Source organism: Limulus polyphemus, unplaced genomic scaffold (assembly GCF_000517525.1).
Source record: "Limulus polyphemus unplaced genomic scaffold, Limulus_polyphemus-2.1.2 Scaffold200, whole genome shotgun sequence".
NCBI classification, from domain to species: Eukaryota; Metazoa; Arthropoda; class Merostomata; order Xiphosura; family Limulidae; genus Limulus; species Limulus polyphemus.
Genome location: NW_013665810.1, coordinates 308,463 through 315,360, shown reverse-complemented (window position 1 = coordinate 315,360; position 6,898 = coordinate 308,463). Strand labels below are relative to the sequence as shown.

The 6,898-nt window shown below is 29.5% G+C and overlaps 1 protein-coding gene across 1 annotated transcript in view; it reads right to left on the bottom strand.

Annotated features, from left to right (window-relative positions):
* Positions 1-6,161, bottom strand: part of LOC106478341 (serine/threonine-protein kinase LATS1-like) — a 59,456-nt gene extending 53,295 nt beyond the window's left edge. Inside the window, exon 1 of the mRNA XM_013938879.2 lies at positions 5,872-6,161. The gene's annotated coding sequence lies outside the window, so the exon portion shown is untranslated. The remainder of the gene's footprint in view (positions 1-5,871) is intronic.
* Positions 6,162-6,898: the final 737 nt, after the last annotated feature.

Genomic DNA, 6,898 nt, shown 5'->3' with positions numbered 1-6,898 from the left:
CTGTTGTCATACTACACTACATATATATATATATATATATATATACACATCTTTAACATACACACACACCATTCTTATTGTAGAATTATATGGAACAGCTCAGGAGAAATTTTTTCTTAACATTATCTGTGGAAAATTATAGATATTTTTTTATGTATTAGCTTATATGGAATATCCTAGAAGTTTCTAGACAGTGCTTAGCATGTAGATAATGAAAGTAAGCATTTACAAATATAATAGTAACACGAAAGATAAAATTGAGTCACTATCATGTAATTTAACATGTGCACAAGTATTATAGCTGAGAAAGTCAACAACTCTTACAAGCACAACATAATTATTTGCAAAGGTTTCATTTTAGTAAAATTATATAGAATATGTCTAAACAACAGTGTTAAATACACATGAACAGTGACCCAGTTCCTTAATAGAGACAATATTATACATTTTCAACATTTTGTTTTTGGCTATCACTTATTTTTGGTGCACTTACTTGTTTTTTTACAATTTACAATAACAGACTAATCGGCAGTTACACAAAACAAAAAGACAGCTTTGATATCCAAGTAAATTATTGACCAAAAAAAAGTCCAGTTCACAGGGTACAAAGCACACATTTGTTTACTATAGTAACTACATAACGCTTAGGTCTCCTAAATACAAGATTTGATCTCACATCTTGAAGTTGATTGGGTATAAAAGAATTATTCTTGAACATATTGCAAAACAAAAAGTATTGAAAATATTTTTTAATTATTGTTTCATTATCACATATTTTGAGTTTTAAAATTCCAAATGATTATAAATGGTGTATAGTACAAATACAAATTACGTATATACATAATTTAAATCACCAAAACCTTAACTTTAAAGTTATAAAATAAAAAAATCTTGATTAAAGCTCACAAAGCAAAACAGTCAAACATTAATATCTCAAATACGTAAAATAAATACTAAATTTTACCTACAGCTAGAATATAGATGTTCTTGCATGTGAAAAAATGTCTTCATAATAAAAGCAAAAATATTTTATTGCAAAACACTTAACTATGCTTTAGTTAATTGACTGAAGCTTGAGTAGCCAAAATGCAAAAGTAAAAACAAGAGCGAGACAGGCTTTATCCAGCAATATCATCTTTTATGGTCGTAAAAACATTTTATTTTTTACCAAACCTTGTATATTACAGCTGTCATTACAGGACCTCTTGCCAAAAACTTCTGTACATGTAAATACAATATCTGAAGATCATTTGTTGGCTTCCTCCAGTTAATCATGTTGAAAAAATAAGAAATACTTTGTAGCAATAAATGCTGATTGAAAAATGGTTGGAAATTTTAAGCATTTCCAAGAGATTGTTTCATTGTAACCAGCTAATCACATTTGATGTTTAGCAGTCAAACAATGTTGTTAGGGGTAACTATGTCAATAACCAGTCCAAGTAAGTTTTCTCAGTTTTTGACCAGTTCACAGTTACCCAGCAGCGCCATGACATTAGTAATTTTTGAATCAACTAATGGGTATAATCTCTGGCACCTCACATGCATCTGTATGGCTAGCAATGGAATGAGAGGTTGACTTAACATATTTTAAAAGCATTGACAAAATGAAGCGGTCTCCTAACCCAATATTACTACAAAATGTTAAACATAAAAAACCACATGCATTATTTGAAAAAAGTATAAAGATTACTAGTATTTTATACACAGATATGTGAAAAATAGTTGTGACATCTTCAATGGAAAGGACAAAAAATATATTATAATTTTACATGGATGTCTTCTTATGATAAATTCTAATTCAAAATGCATAGATATACTTAACTAAACCCAATATCACTGTTATTATTAAAATAAAGACTACTGAATATGTACATTTCACTAATGTTATGGTATAAACATATTTTCTAAGCTGACAAAGCATAGTTATAATTAACTATATTAGTCATAAGACATTCAATAAATAATAGTAACAATTACTATAATAGGTGTACTATTATTGTCTTATGACAAACATACTTAATATTTTCACTACTGGTTGAAAATCATCTTTGCCATATTTTCATTTGATAAGATTTCAAAAATGATTAAGCCTTAGTTATGCATTCCTCACACTGATGTATTGGCCAGTCAAAAATTGTGTAATGGTGCTATAAAATCATTAGATTTGAAATGCACTGAGCATATTTTTGCATTGCCTGAAATTTGAAAACATCTTCCTGTGTCATTTTGGATTTTATGAATCCACAACCTATATATTGTTTTATTCTTTGGAAACTTGTGCCACATCATGTTCTTACCAGCCATTTTACTTTTGGTATGCCAGTGACTCATTTCAACATTAGGGTTTGTTTGTAAAGAATTTATTAAGTTAGAAATTATATTAATACGATTCAGCACTACTTTTTAATGTTATACCTAAGCAAAACATTTCTTGTTAATTACAAATTAATAAGAATTTTGCACAAATTTTGATTTAACACTATAAACATGCCTTTGGCAGGCTATACTTGTTAACTTGACCCATTACATAGTTTCACTACAGTTACCAAGATCATTCTTGGTATCCATAAAATGGATAAGTCTAGTTTGATCTATGATTCAGGGAGATTGACTGCAAAACTCTGTAGTATTTAACTAGGATTTTGAAAGAGGAATTTCACGTTAATCACCACCTTGATGCTGAATGACAAAACTGAGTTGCTGTATACAATTAATGATCATTAAATTATTACCAAAGAAATTGCTAGATAAGTTCTAGCTTATGCTCCAGGTTGGAATGCTCATGTACATTAAACATGATACAACTTCAGAAAATTTTGTTCAATATTTTGGCTAGCTACGCCTTCATACACAGAGCTTAATATCAATACAAAATTATGGAAAGAAAAATAGAGAATTATGATAAAATGTTCATTAGGAGAAGTTAGATTTTAAATTTGCAAATGAACTAATCTATGAGATCTAAAGATAAAAGTCCTCCAGTAAGAACCAAATAAGTTACTAATAAATCATGCTAATTAATCAAAAGCTTTTATGTAATTCTTTGGTTAGAGTGAAGGAAAATAGAGACATTTCTTTGTTTTTAAAAAATAGATATAAGGATGTTAATACTTCAACTTTCTTGGCTTAATCCTTTTTCATCCACTACATTGCTCAAGATCATATTACACTGCTGTAAGAGGCTTCTTGCACACAATACAAAGATTGCTTTTAACTGATAGATTAACTCTAAACTGGTAAAAGTTATTGTTTTTTTCAAGCATAATTGCTTAAATAGAAGTCTAAAATGTTAAATCTTTTTTACCTTTTATAAGACTTTAACTAGCCTCATTTACAAACTTATTTAAGGGACAAAAAAACACCTCAAATTCTCTCATTTTTTAGATTAAACAACAAGATGTTTTGAAAATTAACTGACTTCATAAGGTTTAGTATCATAATGGAAACTGTCATTTTCTTTTTCATGTATAACAAGTTTATAAGTTACTATCAACTTTACCTAATATGAAACTGATATTATTATGTAATTTTATCAATAACATTCACCCATTCAAAAACAAACCAGAATCATTTATACCAAAAGATCTTAATTACTTCAATCCACAGCCAGGATATATTCATCCCACCAGTTTAATCTTACTACACCTCATCAGCCTATTTTCTTTATCAGGACTACCCTACTTGGAAATTTTAAGAACATATCTAGCTAATTGTTTAAGAATGAATAGGGAACATGATCCCATTCCAACACATGATTTGCTTGTGGAGCCTTAGAAATTAGGTCAACATGTCACACTTACAGCATCACACAGCATGAACATTTCAGCTTATCAATGATACAGTGTCTATGTAGCTAAGGTTTCATGCTTTATGAATAGGAATTTTAATTTTCAGTAAGAAAACAAGAATCACAAGTATTTTAATTGCTTTCTTGTTAAAATAATAATAAAGCATACCCTAAGTAAATAGAATTTGTGCATTTCAAATTGTTTTATCTGCTGTTTGTTTCACATATCCATTTTTCTACTTGATCCATAAAGGTAAATTTGTTATAAAAATATACAACTTTTGGGAAGAAACCATTTAACCATCTCAAAATCAGCCTGGATTTGTTCTAGAAAGTTCATATTCCAAGCAAATAATGGAGAATGTCCCATTTTAGACTTGAATTAAGATTAAAGATGCTACACAAAAGACAGAAGTAATCTGTATTATTGACCATTTCCCATCCAGTTTGTTTACCAAAATTTACAAACTTACTAACTCTCCTTACTTTGCTTGTTCTCTCAAATAAAAACTTAAGTTCATTTTGCATTTACTCACTCAGATAATAAATTAAAGCAAAAACCTTAAATGTAGCTTCCTTCCTCGTTAGTAATCAGAACTTCCATAGTTAATTAACAGCATGATCAAGAATTTTATTATAAAATGCCATAAAATAGTAACACATACAGCAATAGCAAATACAAATAATCTTAACTGTTTTTAACAAATTTTTAAGAATGGTTAACATGAAGTTCTTTTGACAAAAAATTTTAATTTTTACAAAGGAGTTAAGCAATGATTAGACAGAAGAACTGCATTATGTTTAGTCAAATTCACTTATTATAAAATGTTGACATGCTGGTTTCACAAACAATACTACTTGTAGAAATTTATTAGAAACAACATGATTAGGATGATAAAAAACTTTGGAAGTGTTAGCAAAGGCTTGCACTTCAGAAGAATAAACTTATTGAATTACAAATGTCAACTATACAGATTTAAGAACAAAGGTGGACAAAGGTCAGAACTAATGCAGTAGCTAACGGCATTAATCATTTGCAGCATGGAAATTGCCTCTGTTCAAGAAACAGAAAAAGTAAAACTGTACTTGTAAAACAATTTTGTTCTGAGTAAAGATAAATCCATGTCTTTCTTTTTAACATAACATATAGTAAATTCTGAACAACATGCAGTCTTCATTTAAATTACATTTTTCAATATGTTCGTATTACTGATTTTACTTTTTTTTCCCCATTGTGTTTTCTTACTGTAATTTATCACAAATTTTTAATTTATTATTTCTCAATTTATTATTAAAACCAGAACAGTTCATCAAATGTTTCAACAAGCTAACTAACAAAATTCGTGATTTATATTGTGCAAGTTGGAATTAACAAAAAACGGATTATATGTTTCATTCCTTTTTTGTTTGGCAAGATGAAAATTTGGACTTTCATAGCTATAAACTTACTCAACAGGTTAAGTGTTAGCAACCTTAGTTAGTGTCTGGAGGTTGAATGTTGTGTGACCTTGATAATGATAAGCAGAAAACAAAATAACATTCTGTCACCTTTTTAGTGTTATATTTTAATATCATTCCTCATCCTTCTTTACTTAGCCTGCTACAGTTGGACTGGATGTTAACTTAAGACTTTGAACGAATATTACATCTACATATGTTTTAATACATGCATCCTGGCTAACGTTTTCCAAAAACTCGAGTATCGGGGGTAATGTTACATTGATACTAGTCGTTACCTAAATTTAGGCTAACTCTCCACAGCTTTTTTTTTTTAATATGTTAGGCCTAAAACACATTTCATTACCTCACCGATGGACTATGTGCCTTTTTTGGAAGATTCAGTTACAAAAACATTTAACTGAGCAACTCAATATAACCTTTCTATTTTATGTCTTAAACGTTTATTACCTCATTTTTGTGAAAACGATTATGTTTTAGTGAATTAACGTAATATTAATCTTACCCACGCGTACGACCTCAGTATTCGTGGCTCGCCGCCATATTTGAACCAACAAAAGGCAATTCAGTTACATAACCCTATACAGTTTGACATACGAAAAACTTAAAAATTTAAGAATACTTACCACAAAGTCTACGTATACTCTGTTCACATATAAAGCGTAAATAACCACAATTTTTCCTAGCAACAACATAGGTCTAACTTCATCTTACCACAGATCAGTTCATCTACTTTTCGCTCAAAACTATATCAAACACAGAGCCACAGGCGCTAGGCTTAGCTATGTTACAATCAAGGTCTGAAAAGGTAGGGAGAATTTAGAATATTATCAAAAAGATCCCTTTAAGTTTGACCCGTTTTCACCGCAGTTGCTTATTTTTCTATTAGGAGTATTCCTTACTGGATATTTTAATATTGATTTCTAAATAGCGAGTCAAAAAACTTATTTTTTCATTTCATTTATTACGTAAAAACGACAATTGCTAGAAATGTTCCCCTATTAAAATTTGTGATTGGCAGGTACCCCGCCTACTACCACATTGTTTGAATTCCAATGTAGTCACGTGGAGAAGTGATTGACAGTAAACCACGCCTCAATTAAGCATTTTTAACATTCCTCATACTATCACGTGAGTACGTTAAGTAAATGCTCCTCCCAAACGTTAAATTCTAACATGATATTTTATCCACGTGACTATTGTCGACAAAGAGTTTTTGTGTCACAAACGGGCGCACGTGGCAATTGGGATTTATTGTTTGCAAATCGCAAGAGAGCTTATAATACATAAATACAAAGATAGACAGATATATATTTGCGTGTGTTTATGTGTATGTGTATTATTAATTGTAATTAAGTATGAATACATAGCAAACACTTGAATGACAATTGAAGTACTTATGTCGGTGTTTCGAGTTTTGATTTAACGTTATTTCCTTTGTTTCTGTATTGTTATGAAAATTGTCTTTTAATTGTATTTTCAATCTGAATATATTTTGTATATAACAATGTTTGGTATATTAACCTAAAATAAATCGAGTAATAATAACGTATTTGGTGACTGTTTTATATCATCAGCATTCATCTGACTTGCTTGTTTTGTTTTTGTAATGTTTGAAAAGTATTTAACATTAGTATAACGTGTAACAGTTAA